The 17,563-nt window shown below is 40.6% G+C and overlaps 1 long non-coding RNA gene across 2 annotated transcripts in view; it reads left to right on the forward strand.

Moving 5' to 3' along the window:
* LOC148056285 (uncharacterized) overlaps window positions 1-14,965 on the forward strand; it is a 53,191-nt gene extending 38,226 nt beyond the window's left edge. The window contains exons 3-4 of one of the 2 annotated variants that reach the window (XR_015703528.1): window positions 6,620-6,723; window positions 14,342-14,965. This is a non-coding gene — a long non-coding RNA (uncharacterized LOC148056285). Of the gene's footprint in view, window positions 1-6,619; window positions 6,724-7,378; window positions 7,501-14,341 lie in introns of those variants that run through there. The other variant, XR_015703529.1, reaches the window with a different exon arrangement.
* Window positions 14,966-17,563: the final 2,598 nt, after the last annotated feature.

A 17,563-nucleotide genomic window follows, 5' to 3' on the forward strand; every position in this document is an offset into this window, starting at 1 on the left:
GTACCAGCGTCACACAGAGCACTAACAGCACACTTCGCTCCTGCTGCTCTCACTCCCTGCTGAGCAGATGAGGCTCAGGCAGAACTCCCCCCTCTTTAGGAGAGCAGTGGCACTCTGAATTCATTCTTCTGCAATTTACTCCAATGCAGAATGTGAAGTAAAATCCATGTGCGGTTTCACCATGTATAGAACTACACTGTGTGTCCTCCTAACGCCTCCTTGGGCAGATAAACGGTGTTATACAAACTGTACCGTTCTCAGCACAGTGTAAATCAATTGTACCTTGGAGGCACAGTTCTTACCTTCCTTCTAGGCCCACAGAGTAGCCATGGCTGGCGCAGACATCTAGTCTGACTGCGCTGGCCTCTTCCTTTGTGTGCTGCCTCTCACCAGGGGATAAGGCCAAGGCTCTTCCATTCCTGCTCTCCAAGGCAGATGGACCCATTTACTGTTCTTCTGCACGTTCAAGAAAGAAAAAGGCAAATTAATATGGCATAAAGATGGAAAAGCAAGGAAAAGAAAGTTTGTTGAGTGGTCTTAAGAAAACTGGTTGCTGTGCTGTCCGCTCTCTTCTTTCTCTGCAGCACTGCTAGGAGTGGGTACTTTTCTCTGGCGTGGTTCATCTTGAAGGATGCTGCAGGAGGTTGTCATCCTAGACAAATACTGCTCACTGGGCAGCTGGATACGAGTCAGGTTTTTCAGCATTTGGAATGAGCAAGGGAAGCCGATTTCTATTCCTGACTCTGGCACTGACCCACTGTTTGACTCCTCAGCTCATTTTTCTGTGTTCCCAAACTATAAAAACAAAAGTTCCTACCCATTCTCTGTCTTAACAGTATCAGCTCTTGGTAGGTAGCAGTTACTGCAATCATATTCTCAATTTGGAATGTTGCTAATAGTATCAAAAACAAGGTGTGAAACACATAGCACTGCATTATGGGTCAAATACAGCTTTAATTGAAATATTTTGTTGTAATTTGCTTTGCTTGGCTTTTCTTTCACATATAATAAGAAATTGAAACAATTCACCAGAATCAAAGCAATGAACACAGCGTAACTTTAAATCCTGACTAGATTTTCTTTTATGGAGGGGGTGTGTGAGGAAGGAAACACATAAATCACACTAACTGGTTAACACATTCGAGGCGCTGTATACTAAATCAGTGAGGCCTCATTTACTTCTAGTCTTAATTCCAGCATCCCCCCAAGGACCAAATAAATGTAAAACCTGACTTTGCTGCAGAAACTTGTTCTACTTGTTGCAAAGTCTTACGACAGAGTGTAAGTATGATTCCAAATTTCCCATTACCAATACTGACAGAGAACAGTAATTATACACATTAAGAATGAAAATTTCCTGTGCTTTGGAAGCGTTACTTTTTGACTTGTATTTGTCTTCCCATGAGTAACTCTTACAACTGAAGGAGGAGCTTGAATTGATATTAAATATAGCTTTATGTATAGCAAGGGCAATATATCAAAGCCATTTTAAAAATAAAATAATACTGACAAAAGCCTATCAGCAGACTGAACCAGGGGTTGGGACATCCTAAGTGAAATCAAAGCATTAATGGGACATCCCAAGTGAAATCAAAGCATTAATAAAAGGCATTGCTGACTAACAGAAATTCATCTAAAGAAATGAGGATACAGACAGGAAATCTGTGATGGTTTCTATACCATGAGGTTTTTTTTTTATTTTTTTCTGGTCAGCTGAACTGTCTGTTTGAATAGGTTACCTGTTTTAACCCCTCACCACGTCGATAACGTTAACAAATATAATGAGATCTTGTTTTCAAAGCCATGCTCACTAGCTGATACTAGAATATTTTATTTTATAATAGTAATAGTTTTACAGTAAAGACTAGGATTTTAGCATACAGCTACTTTAATTTACAGAAGAAACTTGAAAGGATGCTAGCACAACATTTGACAGGGCTTTTGGGACATTACTCTGCATCTGCAACACTGCTCTGACCAAGAACAGGATACTGTGTGATTAAAATTAAAGCCTCAAAACACAGAACCCGTGTCTGTTACCACAGAAACAAAATGCTAGCAAGTTGAGGATGTTTTGTAAGAAGTCATAATTTTTGTTTACTGTATCTGTTAAATTATTTAGGAAACCTCTGCATAATTTATTTCTTTCAACAAAATATTTCCATGCCTTGATGTTATTATTTTTTGCAAAACAACCTGTATTCACAGCTAAAATTTAAGCATGGGTGGCTTTAAATACGGGTGTCTGGATTTGGGGATTTTGTTTGTTTGGTTTTTTAAAAGAAAATCTTTCAATACTTTTGAATAGGTAATTTTTGTAGAAAGCAATACTAAGCAGTAGCAACACTCTAAGCAGATAGCGTTGCTTGTTTTTCAAAAGAGCTTTTTCATAACCTGAATGATGTTATAGTAACTACTTACCTTTTAAAATCCATTTCTGCATTTTTTATAGGTAGCGTTAATGTTCAGGTATTAGGCACAGGCATCAGTCCCAGAACCAAACTGCTTACCAGTCCTGCCCTGGTCCTGAACTCAGGTGAATACAGTTTTTCTCCTTCCCTGATTACATCACAGAAACCACACAATTACTTTAAAATAGAACATATTCCTTGTTACCTCCAGTTAAAGATGGTAATATGTTCTTCATCATAAATCAGTTGACTGCTTTACCGCATAACCAAAAATTAGGGTTGGTTATAACTCGCCACCAGTTTACCTAGAATGAAATTAAATTCCCATTAAACTGCAAGATGAAGGCAACTAACCAACTTTTGAGTGTTTTTTTTCCCTAACTGAGCAGATCTAATTTCAGATTTCTTTCTTCGAAGTTCAGTCCTTAATGTTCTCTGCACAGGAATAAACTGTCGTCCCTCATAAAGGTGCTGTTCTCCTTCATAACTCCTGTATTAAGTGACCTCTCCATCCCTATTACCTGCTACCAACCCAGCCATTAGAGTTTAAAACTGAATTCTACTTATTGGAGTAAAGCGCAGCCCTTATTCCTGGTTCCCTTTTGGGCACCACTGTCACATAGACAAATACCCCTGAGCCAGTTCGGAGAGCCAATTCAGCTGAAACTGAATATAGGAAAAAACTGTTTTAACTTCAGCCATGCAGAGTAGTGCCAAAGCACACAGGAGCAGACTGGGAGGGTAGGACAGGACACCAGCAGCCTGGATTTAGATCAGTTTAACCTGTAACAGGATTATATCCTAGAGTCAAAAGGCACAAACTTGTAGGACTTAAAAAGAAGATGACACTTACTGTGTGCGCTGCTGGGAATGACTTTACCATGCCCCTTTTTCTTTTCTGCATGAAGGGGCCTCTCTGTCACTTCTTTGTCAGGGCTTGGGAATTAGTGCCTTATTGAGAAGCAAGTCAGTGCCAATCAGCTAAATCAGCGAGCCCTACCCACTTCAGGTGCAGGGCACCACTCCTGTGTCTTACTGTTAACGTACAGACAATCAAAAGCCTGCAACTGTGGGCTAGAGCCTGACCCTCCTTTCTCCATCCTTTAGTCAATATAGCGCCATCTTTTTCTCCAATAACCTAGGCTCTCCGTATCCTCCAGCTCTGCCTAGATAACCTCACAGACAGACATGCTCAGGAAACACCTCCCCAGTTCAAATTGCTTTGACCTAGTACCTGAGTGACAAAAGATCCTGTGAGCTGTTTAGATCAATCAAGACAGGAATATTTTTGGTTGTGGCTGGACTTGAAACTTTCTAGAGAACTTTGTCAAAAGAAGTCAAGTGAAGAAACGTAGCTGAAATGTAAACACACCCAAGTTAGGCAGCAGCGGGGAGAGGGGGAGGCTGAAGATCACAGTTCTGAACAAGCGATGTGTATAGGTCCCAGTTTAAACTCAGTCTAATCTGGATCTGGCCTAAGCACTTTAGCTGATATACCTGTGTTTCAGCCAGCAAGGACCAGAAGACATGAGATTCAAAACAAGTTCACATAATTTCAACTCAATCAGACTCAGGTCTTTCTGATGCATCATCGACTGCACACACTAGGAAAGAAGACCCACAGAGTATGGTAGGTGTAATGATAAAGAAGTGTGGGCAGCTATAACCAAAGATCAACGAAGTTCCAAACACTGACCACAGCCTTTCAAGAGAAAATACTTAAACCATGCAGCAATTTACAGTTAAACACATGTAGTTTAAAAGCTATACTTTCATTGTCAAATTACTTCAGATCTCCCATTTTCATTAGTTACTGATCTTTCCTTTTTACATATAAAGCAAATGATGGTAGAATAAAATGGGTTCTCTTTAAAAAGAGCAATTTTGAGTGCTGAATTTGCAATTACCTTTTCTCAGGTTGCTACTAAAACTTTTTTATCCTCCCAAACCTTAGCTTACCCTCTTCTGTGAGCAGTTAATGGAAGGAAAGGCAACACCCCTTCTCTAGCAATCCCTTGCTGCAGTCAGCTACTGAAAATTCATTACCGCACAGGTTACACAACATCCCTCTCCCACCCACAGATACACTCAGCCCTCTCATTTATGAAGTTAATTTAGTGAGGTTAAATGATACAGTGTATTTGACTGCATTTTCTCACCTCCAGCTCGAGCCCTGTCAGGCTTCCTAGGTAAGAAGAAGAACGCTCTCCCTGCCTTGTTTTCATACACACTACGAAAGGGATTGTGTTACCCTCCCCCCCAACCCCAATTACTAGGCTGTGGAAAGAACTCCAATTAAGTGGTTAGCCATAATAGCATGGCAGCCCTTTAGGAAACTGCTTATCTAAATAGAGATGTACAGAAGGCAGTTTTCTCTCTAATAGTGATGCATTTTCAATTTATGCAATACAAAGTGCATTGGTCTGCAGTGTCCCTGGCTACTGATGATTAATAGCCCATACACTGCAAGGGTCTACAAAGAAAAGTGCCAAGGGAAGCAGATGCAGCGGGTTTTATATTATCATGACTGCAACAAACTCATTCAGTGGTGTCAGCTCTGACTGTAGGATTCTGATTATGAAATATGATGCGTGTTGAATTTAATGGCTTTCTCTGCCCTTCTGGTGAGTTCACTGCTTTCCAATGTCATTTTGTGTTCTCATCTGAGTGGTAATAAAAGGAATATCATTGACTGTGCTAGCTCTGTAACCACTGTGTGTTTTACAATAAATTGTGTTTCAGGACCTTTCTACCCAGGAGAGAGTGCAGGGCCAGAAAGTAATATTCCCCAGTTTTCCAATATGAAGACTTTCTGCGAGAGGATAGGAAATTATGCAGGACTGCCTTTCTCTTGAGGCATTCCTTATGTGAGCAGGACATCTCTTTTTCAAGTGGTTATGTAGTAAAAAGGTCAGTTTGGGTTGCAAATAATTAAAAAAAAAAGATAAAACATCAAAATAAACACCTACTGCTACAGAGCAGAAATGATGATACCTCGATGACAAGAAGATAAAAGTTGTTCAAAATAAAATTTAAATAAGGAACCTGGCCATATATGGCATTACCCGTGTAGGAATGTAAAGTCAGGGGAGACTTCTAAAGAGGGCTTTTTCTTTATCCAGCAAATTGTTACTTCATCCAACCTGTCAGTGAACTGTGGCCTGCACTACTGAGTTAAGATCTCACCTTCCGGAGAGCTGGTTTGCTAGATAGCTACAGGTGTTCTCGCAAATCTCCTCTAATGCCTGCAAAGTCATTATACTGGTTTCTCAAACAAAATAAGCCTCGCTACAAATGCATTGTGCCTGTATCAGTGTTGAAGAGTGCACACACAAGACTTCTGCACCCTGCTAACCAACACTGCCCCAAGGTGGGGCGGTTTTGCCCCAGGAGGGACTATGGAGATCTGTGCAGAGAGAAACAACAGAGACTCAAAGCTGAGATATTTTGCATTACCTGAAGGGATTCCAGTATTTTCATCCCCTTTGCTCACATGCATCTCCTGCCTGTGTTAGCAACTTCAGGGGCTCAGTTGCTCACACAGCTAGATCGATCAGGGGAAGGCAACGTAATAGATAAATAGAAAGAAACATTTTTTGAGATTCTCTGATAAATCAACCTGTCTGAACTTTCCCTTTGGCTTCTGCTGCAGGCTACAGCCAACTCGAAGCATTGCAGCCACAGCTAGATTAGAGATTGTGTGAGCTAGAATGCAAGCCCCTTTATGTAGACAGGGTGAGACACAAGCAGATTCTTCCTCTTCCACCTATGAAAAGGCACAAATCAAAGTATTAGTGACCTCTGCACTTCACAGTTTCATGACTGGCCAAATCTAGAGAGCAGCAGTGCAACAGCAAGAGGTGCTTCTCACACAGAGCAAAACCATATCCACAGAGGCAAGAAGTACCTGAAACACAAATGGTATTTTTCTCTTTGTAAATGCATATTCCAAAGTTTACCTGTGCTGTTTTCTTAACTACAGCCCCCTCTGATGGAGTGTTGCTGCTGCTAGAAACATAAGAAATATTTTTCCAAGCAGGAGGACAGGAAGTCGTACATTTACATTTCAGTTCACTGGAGTCTGAATCCAGGGTTGGTGCTTTATTTTTTATGTGATGAAACCAAACTGCAAAGGTCGTTCCTAAGAATTTACAGTTAAGGTGGAAGCTCGCCTGATCAGTAAATCTGTACATTCGTCTGTTTTTCAGAAGACAAAGACCACCAACAAACCAGGAAACAGTCCCGTTAACACCACGGATAGGTGCATGTTTCACAGCCAGCACTGCCCTAATTGAATTCTCTCTTCAACTGAGTAAGTTTGCATTCAACATTTCAATTGTATCCTGCACCACTTTGTTTATAAGGTTTTCCCAAAGAACCTCCGAATGAAACTTCTACTTTTAGGATAATCCAGAACATTTTTAACCTTGTTTTTGTCTCTAGTTGAAATGCCACTGATATTCTCAATCATATTTTATGTATGAACACTTAAAAAGCTTTGCCTAAAGGACAAATGAGAATTTTCTTTTGTCCTTTCAGACTATACTTCATATATTTTCACATAAAAATGTATTGAAACAAGATTTAAAACTGTTATACATTTTATTGAGATCTACCTCCAGAGGGAGAAGAAAAGCACATTAACATTTAACATGGTGGCTTTGTCTTTTTCCCTTTCCTTCACTGTTTGCTGAAAAACTTGCAACAGTTGAAAGGCAGAAATGTCAGACAGAAATCTGTGATCTGCCTCAAAATTAAGTTATGCATTGCCATAATAAAACAGAGCATTTTTCCTCTCTGGGATTCTGTGTCTCAGTAAAGAATCATCAAAGGGACTGTGAATATTCCCAGATGAAGAGATCACAGAGAACAAGGATCCTAAGAGTATTATGATGAGCTTGACAATCCAATGGCATGTTTCTTTCCACACTGCATGACCTTGTCTTTTGATTTATTCTGGCGTGTAGGTACAAGAAGGTGCATGTCTCAGTGCACGTCTGTGCATACGACACAGCACAGTGCAGCAACGCTGGAACCAGCCACTGCCAAGCTTGCTCTGGGGCTGGAGCCGATAGAGAGGCATCAGCTCCTGAATTATGCCTGCCATTAACTGAGAAACAAAAGCAATATCTCTCGTGAGATGCAGGCCATCCTGTTGTTTTCAGGGTGCTGGTATCTGCCATTTGCAAGCAGAAAAAGGCTACTGTCTGCAAGCAGAGAAATTGCAGGCTGCTTGGAACTGATACAGAAATAGCTAGCACTGAAACATCAACCCTGAAAGAAACTGCATCCTTGAGTCTCCTCTACGCAACAGCCCATGAAGCACTGTTCTTAAATTTAGATGTCTTCATGAACAGTTAGACTGATTCAGCACTGCGAGGGCCAGAGTATGCCAAATGCGTCCACAATGTTCTTCCCAGGCCAGCAGGGACTCTGCACAGTGAAAATGAGCTCAGAAGGCCAAGGCATGAGAGTTTCAAGCAGGTAAAGAAAGGTTTAGTATGACTAAGGTAGAAGTTTCTTTAGCAGCTGGCTTATGCTGAATAGATAGGGATGGAGGGAAGGAAGATGTGCTATTCCCTATGATGTCCAGTCTCAGGCACATTTCTTATTCTGAATGTATTTCTTATGTTTGAAGTTGCAAATCTGGTCCTCAAGTTCAACAGAGCCTTTAAGCACCTGCCTTTATTGTATTGACTTCAGTGGGGCCTCACAGCAGCACGTCTGTCTTAAAGAGTAAGCCAATGTCTTTGAAGCCAACTTTCTGACCACTCGTCCCAACATAACCACAAGCCACACTCCACGTTTACACCAATCCCTAAAATTCTCTCTGTGGAAGCCCTGGTGTTCCTGCATAGTACATCCCTCAATTCGTAAATCTTTTGCCTCAGATGAATACAATTAGCCGGGTTTCTTAACAAGCTCTGCATTTCGGGAACTCCTGCACTTTCCCATCAGAAGTATGAAGCAAGGCTTGATTTTGCATAGAATAGCTGACTGTCAACAAGTGCTCATTAGTAAGATCCAAAGCCTCCACAGTCTTGCTGTTTAATTTATGAGCGCCTTGTGATTATGATAAACATGAGATGCTAGATCACCAGGGATGGTTTTGTTAGTTTGGGCTGGGTGGAATTTTGTACCAATTATGCCTATGCAAGGGCATATGCCAAGAATTGTTATTTTTTCCTTCAAGGCCATACCTGAAGTGCCCTGATAGGGAAACAGGGAAATCAGTCAACTTTCCTGCAATTCTTTAAAGCAAACGAACAACAAAACCAACAAAGTTTCTTCCCTTTTTGTTTGTTAACGTTAGATTTTCTCCTAAAATTTTTTTATAATATTGTTTAGCAAAACACAGCTATGAAACCTGGCATGCTTTAAGAGCAGTTATATAATTTGCTCTCTACTTATAGCATTCTGACATATTTAAATCTCTCAGTAGACTCTTTATAAAGATACCCAGAGAACACTGTCAATTTAATGGTGGGGGAAAGGAGCCCCATATTCAAGGAAGCCCCCAGGATCTTTCACTGTGTCCCTGGGAGAGCGGGGAACAGAGCACGTGTTTCCTCCTTACTTCACCTCCACCTAATCACGGCTATTTTAAAAGAGTCGGGCACCTCCATGCTTCTCAAAGCTAGCTAGCAGGGCAGGCCCGTTCAGCCATAAGAGAATAGACGTACAGGACAGGGAGGATTAATATTCTTGGAGGTTTTCCTTAGCATGCAGGAAGGCAGCACAAAGGCACTAATAACCTCTTCAAGCAGAGTACATTTTCTCATGGGGATAATAGCTCAAGGATAGAAAGAGAGAGCTTTTCTACTATAAAGGAACATTATCTTTCTTGTATGAAAACTAACCATTTTGGCTCTTTAGTGCAGAACTAAGCTACCTCAGTTTTACCTGTGCATTTGCACCTGTGTAAGGACAATTTTGAAATGTCAACAAAATACATTTTAAGGAGTCTATCTTATGCCTCCCCGTTCGCACTTAATTTGTTTCATCACATAGGGATAGGAATTAAAGGGCTTCACTACAGTTTAGGCAGCTTGCCAATACCTATTTTATAGCAATAAAATATGTACAAATTAAGGAATCTCATGTGGAAAATTCATTCAACAGCCTCAAAAGCCAAATGAATGGTAATTACTTCAAACACAATGTGGTGGCAATCAGGCAAGATTGGATCATGCTTTTAAATGTATGTCTAAATTTTTAAGAACCAAGATAATTATGAATTATGAAAATAACTCAGACAATGCCACAGCAAAGACAGTGTTTGTGGAATAAGAAAGAGATCTTCTTTAAGGAACAGAGAAGACTTAATTCCCACACCTGCATTGGAATAATGAGAGAGCAAATGTGGGGCTGATATTCTATTTTATTTCCTTACATCTAGCCATCATTTTATACTTTAGGATGGCTTATGGATGCCTTGAGGTACGGAGCAAGTCGAAGCATATAAAATAAAATAGAAGTAAAAGGATTTATCCTACTTACTAAAAGCAATGAGAGTTCTTTCTAGTTCACATTCACATATATTGCAATGTAAAAATAAATTTGCCATCTTAGTTCTCTGCAAGTTTTCTTCAATACGGAAAACAAGCTTAATGCTCATCCACTTATGCAGTGCCAACTGAATAAACACAAAGTGGGTTCATTTCTCATGAGTAATGCTGAACAGATTTAGATCAATATATACATTCCTTTTAAAAGCAGACTGGCAAACGCAGCCGTACCTTTGTTGTCTTTTTGAGAAGTCTCTAGGAAACCTTTCCATTCAGGAAAAAGTGCAACAGAACAGGTCTAGATTATAATTATATAATTCTATTAGCAAGTAATGAAAATACAGGTGTAAATCAATATATATACAAAATATCAGATTTATTTTTTCCATTGAAAAAATTTCCAGGACATTGGACTGGCTTTCTTGTAGATCTATAATCCTGTAAATTAGTGGTATCACAGAATAATTTCAAGTTGGCAAGGACCCCTGGGGGTCTCTTGGCCAACCCCCTGATCAAAACTTTAAACAGTTTGCTCGTGGCCTTGTACTGTTGGATAGTATTGTCCGTTGTACTGGCATTGCACCAAAGTGTGACATACCCTGAAGGAAGCTCAATCTACCTCGCTTATCAAAAAGAGCATTAAGAGCTCACCTGACCAATAGCTAGAATACACTATGTAGGGAGAGACCCTTAAAGTATAGCGTGTTTTAATCTGAGAGGCAAAACCTTTAATATGATCCAATGCCTGGGAGCTGAAACTAGGCACACTTCAATGGAAAATAAGGCATACACGTTTGGGATAATTAACCACCAGAACAATGTAGCTAAGGGTACGGTTGAAATGCCATCTGTGAAATCTTTAGGACTAGATTTTTTGCTAAGAATATGCCAAACCACAACCAGCTGTGAGGAACTAGAAAACCTCTTGGCCAACACAGAGTGTCAAACTGGTTGACAATAATTTTGTAGGTGAGCATCAAATCAAACATAGTAAGTACTGGGGGAGAAAGGGTGGAAAAGGAAGGTTTCAAAGGACAGCTGGACATCTGTCTCCCTTGGAAGACAAATTAGGCCCAAGACTTTGAAAATCTCTCCATAAGCATCCAGCATACTGGACACAACTGCATATTCACTGAAGAGAGAATCCGCTATACTAGAAGCCAGTGAAATTATGAATGGCACAAAAAAGTGAATAAGGAAGAAAAAAGCCTGTTTCATACTACAAGAGCTCTGCGACACCAGAGACATTTTCTGGCAGAACAACTCAAATTTTGGAAGTCATTGCCACAAGATGCTGTGGTGTAAGAAAAAACAGACTGAAAGACAGAGTGGACACATATCACGGAGAATACATTGCTATAAAACACAACAGTGCAGACAGAGCTTCTGGCTTAGGAAAGCTGTACTCCTCTCCTTGCTGGGAGCTGCGCGGGCATTTCTGGGGAAGCTTGCTCAGTTCCAGCTCTCGGTCCGTGCTTGCACACACATTTTCTGCACTGTCAAGTCAAGTCATTTCTAAGGTAACTCCAATCAAGTCAGTTCACTCCAGGGAGGGATTCGTCCCATGAAATCATTTCCATCTGCAAGAACTCTAAGCAAGACTCGATTAATCTATCCAACTGTTGCGCACTGTAACTCAATTCTAGCGGATGCAACCTATAGTGCACAGGGTTGCAAATACAACTCAGCCAGGAGAGCAGTAGAGTCTCTAGAAACCACTTGTTAAGGAAAAGAAATAAAACCTCTTAAAAAGTTTTTTAAAAAAGCAGAATATCAAGAGAGACCTATTCTCCCTCTCTCAAAGTTAGATGAGGTAGGAAAAGGTCTTCAACGTTAACCACCAGAGTGGGACTTCTATATGTTCTGTTTATTCCTATTTTTACGAGAAATTGAAATGGACTCCATAAAAAGGTCAAATAAAGTATGAGCACTATATTTTCCTGAGATGATTTCATTTCACCAAAAACCAGCAGGAGAAAAAAAAAAATAACTTCAGATTACTCAAAGTTAGTGAAAATGGATGCTTTCTTAAAAATTTACAAAATAAAACCAATTTATGACCTCCTAGCTCAGCATTACAGTTCCGGACTGCAAAGCATTTTCACGTGGGCCCGGCCTGCAGCCATAGAGTCAACAGCTGGTAGATGGCTGGGGAGTCAGCACAATGCACAGAAACAAGGACAATCAAATGGTTGAAGAGAATAAACTTCCCACTGACACCTCCAGGGTCTTTTTTTTTAAAAACAGTTTTTAAGACGGTTAAATCATAGATGTGATGCAACATCCAATGCTGGTGGTTTAATTCTAATTCTTCATGTATTTCTGAACTGATTCTGAAATTTGTGCCATACACTGACCTCCCCTACACACGGTAGCACCCAGGATCAGGCTCCAGAACACTGCTAGCAGAGGGGAAGCGTGGGGGCCTCGTGGCTGATGCAGTGGGTTAGGACTCCGCACGTGGCAGCCCTTCCAGGTCAGCTTACGCTCATCCCAGCGCAGCAGCAGGTCGGTGGCATCACTGCCTTTGCGTGACTGGCTTTAGACTCCTTTGCACTGTGCATTTGCTGAGCAATGTCAAACGCACAGTGGGATTTGCACCATGGGTGCACTTCCAAGCACTGGGAGAACACCGTGTCCTACCGTCTCTGTAGGGTGCACCAACATTCAAAGCTACTTTGAAAACCACAGCAAAAAAATGATCTGTTAAGGTTCGGAACTGCCTAACTAAGCAGAGAGCATCCTGTCTGTAACAAAAGACCAGCCCAACTACTTCACAAGCAGCACTGCTGGTTGTTTTGTCTTGATACAAGTTAAGCAGGATAACACAACTGCTCAGTGCAACTTGAGAGTGAATCATTGTTTTCTAGGGAGTTATTATAATTATTTCCCAGGGAACCTTTGTTAACACCAGCAACAGCATGGCAAGGTCTGACATCAATTAGAAAAAGATAACTCTTCGAGGTCTCATTGATCCCCAAACCTCCCTATCTCCTATTGCTGTAAAACAGCTGCCGTTATCTTGCCTTGCTGTGTCACAAAACACAGTGCCCTCAGCACGCTGCCCTGGGGCGGACGCAGCCTGGAGCTGTACGGGGGGGAACTTAAAGAGGGTGAGCCACATGGCAGAGCCCCAGCCAGCGGGGGAGGATAAAGCTCCCCGCCCCTCCTCCCTGCCCTCTCACCCGCTCCCAAGGAAGCTGGCCACCAGCTACTGCTTCATATGCATATGTATGCGCTGGTCTTTAATTAAAGCTATCTAAATTAGTCGTATTTGAGAAGCCTCTCCCTGTGGGAAGGTCTAGTGCTACTGTCAGATTCACGGTGGACTACTGTGCCAGCTTAACGCACGAGTGAATATAACCACCATCCCGGCTGACAAGTGCAGATGGATTGCCACCAGCTGGGGTTAGAGGTGACAATGATTGACATCGGAACAATCTCCCAGTGACAAACCTGGCCTACTTAATGCACCTTGGTTTCTCTGATGAGTGAATGAATCTTACAGGCAGTTCAGCAGGTGCCGTACCTAGGTGCTCAACTTGTGGGAATTTTTTTTTTTTTTAAGCTCACTGAAGTTTTTAATCTAGAATCTTTTTATTTCACACACACTTCCTCCTCTCAAGGCTATGCCATGTAACAAACATATCTTTTTTCTTTTTTTCTTGAAGTTATAAGTGAAAAACAAGCATTTAAAAACTATTTGAATGCTTGAGGAATTACTTGTTCATATTTTTTAATTATAATTCCCTCCCTTCAAACCTGTTAAGAGAAGATCAATTAAGGTCAGGCATGGGAACTAAGACTGCCCCCCCCCCTCCTGCCTTTACTCTTGCTGACTTTTCAGCCTCTAGCAAAGATATCTATTGTGAAACAGGAAAGAAATTACAGCTCTGGCAGTTCATAAACTTCAAAACTAAAAAAAACCCACAAAACAAAAAACAAACTAGAAAGAATAGTAGCAAAAGAAATATGACAGAAAGGTAGCAGTGAGGGAAAACTGGATGTAGTGAATGTACTCCCTTTTCATTTTAAGTTAAAGTAAAAAAATTTCCAAGAATATTTCAGAGAGTATTTAAAAAGAACGGAAAATTATGCTGTCTCAACAGTGAAAATATGAGAATACGATTATGTGATGTTTTGCGGCTTCAAACATGCAACATATGTTTTTTATTTCTCACCTACCACCTTTTATCTGTATCCTCATACCTGGGCTATACACAGCTCCTACCTGCACCCTGTATCTCCTCCTATTGAAAAATAAAAATAATACATTTCCATCCTTGAAATCCTAATAATTTGTAACAAGAAACTTAAACCAACCTTTTTTCAGAAGAAGTTCTAAGCCTATCATGAGAGGCATGATACCCTATTAAATTCACTTCCCTCCAATATTCAATTGCACCTTGAATTCTTTTGCAGAACTGGCAACAGCAAATTCAACATGACGTCTCCCTGCCTAAGAATTTCCGTCGCATACACAGTTATTGCTGAACCTTAGTTTCTGAAGCTGCCAAGTAAGCGTTCTGCGAAGTAACGCAAAGACAACCATACCATTCAGGACTATCTGAAAATGACCACGAAATACCCCTTCGCAGATACTGCAAGGGGCAGGCAACACCTTGACTGTGGAGGGGAAAAACCAAGGAGCTTGCAAGGGTAATTCTTGTCTCATTGCTCATAGATGAAGATCCAATACAAGTCCTGTTTTTCTAGGGGGTTGTGCATGTGTGTGTGGTTTAATTTAAACAGCTCGGCATTTCACAAAATAGATACCAAAATTGATTCTGCCTACTTCAGGCTAAACATGTGAAAATGCTGACTGACAGAATCACCTAAGGGTAATAAATCTGCCAAGTGTTTTGTTAAACAGCTATTCAGTTTGAAATGTATCCCGGCATTCTAGAATAACAATGGACTACTGTAATGTATGGTGCATTAATTATATAGCTGACAAGAAAATTACCCTTCAAGCCAAGATTACTAAAAACTTTACTAGGCTTTTTTTTACCCTCTCCAGTTAAATACAGTATTCAGCGTAGCCCTCCCAGAGATTTTGCCCACCTCCTCCTGCAGAGTTAACCAGCGTGGCAATGAAGTTCCAGAGAGATTTGCACTGTTTCCTTGAGAACATTGGTTGCTTCCCCAAATTTTATTATAGCTGCTAAATGCTACATGATGACTATCAACATAAAAAATGGCCTCGGCTTTCCTCAGTATAAGTTTTTCTGATAAACATAATAAAATGTTGCTTCAATTTGTGACTGTATTTACATCCTACAACAGGTACGCTTGCAGATCTGACAATCTGTCCGGGAAAAAAAAACACATCAGCTTTCAAACACTTGCTCACATGTTGGTGAAAGAGTAAGAACTCTGGTCATGGAGGCAGTGCAAAGATGTTGTAAATTAGTATAAGAATACAACAGAAACGTAAATACGCTATTACAAATGGAACATAGTTTCTGTGTTCTCCAAGCAAATACTCTTCTCTGATCCCTCTGACAGTTCTTGAAACGTTTGCAGTTCAGGGCTAAATCTGGATGCCCTCGGTGAAGCAGCACAGTGGTGCTTCTGCATATAGATACCTCACCTGGATGCTGCCACGTGTACCTACGTGCAAATAAGCCATTTTAGAAACTACAGTTTAAAACCGGTAAATTCTTCCCCAGCAGCATCCCGACTACAGGATGTAGAAACAGAAACAGATTCAAAGGTCGTAAGAGTGCTGCAGGTGTCATGGGAGGACTTTGATCTGTAATAATTTCTTCTAGTATGTACTTTTATTCAGAAACTTGGGGATGTGAAAAATGTGTATAAGACTTAAATTCTGCATCAAAGATGACTAATTGTTAATTTTACTATAGTAACTTTCTAAATACAATTACCAGTTACGCATTTGCTTTGCTGAGTTAGAATCTCTCTCAACGCAGCACAATTCTCTAGTGAGTTTTCAGCATTCACGCACTGTTGCTGATATGGAAAAGCACTTCTAGTATTGCCAAGACAGAAGTGCTTACTAGCAAAGAAATGTTTCAAAATTGTTCTGAAATATACTCTGTAGAGTTGACAACGACGTGTTAGGACTAAAGAAAATATTACACGTGCTGTAAGTTGAATTAAAATTCAAAAGATCCCCTATAAGCATAAAACTGAACACTCAATTTCCTATAATTTCAGGTACAAGCATGACTTATAATCAAACACATCTGAAAAATGACACCACTGAGATTTGCCACCCTGAGGAACATTCTGTAAGGATATATGTTTTTAGCATAATGCCATGCTTCCTTTTAACTGGGTACAGAGAAATTCCTCAGTTTTAAAGCATAATTTAAATAAGTTACATCTTTTATAGTCTGCTTTACTGTAGGTTTTGTAAACTCACTATTAAAATAAATGAACAGGCATCATGGATTAAAAGCCCACTCCAGTTTCCACTGTTATAAACCCCACTTTACCAAATCGCATTACCTTGTAATTTATTCTAACGTAGTATGTATTTCCCTTTAAAGCCAATTTCTATTCCTTAGGCATATGTCTAAATGCCTTTCTGATTAACCTCTCTGATCGAAAGCCCACATAGCCCAAGCGAAATCTTTCCATTTACCTCAACGAGCTGTTTATTATTCTCCTTTTCAGAAGTCGTCAGGAGCTTGGTACTGTAACAGTGTTTTCTTTCAGGGAAAGCTTCAGGTGAAACAATGGTGTGGACTAGATGCTTAAGAAAGCAAATCAAAATAACGTATGGTGCTCTCATGATGACCAAGAGGGGCTGAAGCGCCAAAGAAGAGAGATTTCTGAATAGTAAGGTCAGTTAATAGACAGATGTATCCTTTCAGAACTGCTGTTAATAATCTGATGTGGGCCCAAGTTATAACCTAGTTCTAAATGCCTCTGACCTCGAGGTGAGCACAGCCTAGGTGTTACAGCTCAAGTCCTATTTCTGTTTGTTCCAGCACAAGTCAAGCGTGTCTGGTTTCGCTCACAACCGGCAAACAGCTTAAGTCTCTTGTGTATACCTGCACATTTACAGAAGGAAAATTTAAAAAATTTCCCAAATGAAAGCGTACTGAGCAGAGAACTGACATAGGATGAGGTCTGGTTGATGGGAAGGAAGTTTAAGAAGAAGAGACAGAATGCAAAGGATGTGTTATGGTAACAAAAATGGCACAGAGAGAAAGGAGGCTCTGTCAGGATAAATTAGTACCTGCCAAACATTGAAACGTGAAACTTGAAGCCTCTCACTTCCAATGTTTCAAACCTTCTTCCTGCCCCCATCCCGCCTCCCACCACGCCACTGTCAGAAGTGTATACACACGGGCTGCAACAGACTGCCACAAGGTAACCCCACCTCATCGGAGCTCTTAGGTAGAACTTGACATTGAAGAGTCCTAACGCAAGGGTTTTGTGCTGGTTTAAATGTATTTCCATCATCCACAGGCTTCATTCTCCCCAAAGATAGGTATCACACACTTTAGAGAAGGGATCGTGTTTCTTTTAAACTCTTTAACACCTCAGCATTTAGTAATGCATCAAGAGAATCAACAGAGAATGGACCAAAAACACGGGCCTAAAGTCTTCCTCACAATTTTCAGCTTACCAGTTCTTGCTTTACTGCCATCATCTTGATGACTGAGTATC

Source organism: Nipponia nippon, unplaced genomic scaffold (genome assembly GCF_047370975.1).
Source record: "Nipponia nippon isolate SJK-2023a ecotype South Korea unplaced genomic scaffold, ASM4737097v1 scaffold_15, whole genome shotgun sequence".
NCBI classification, from domain to species: domain Eukaryota; kingdom Metazoa; phylum Chordata; class Aves; order Pelecaniformes; family Threskiornithidae; genus Nipponia; species Nipponia nippon.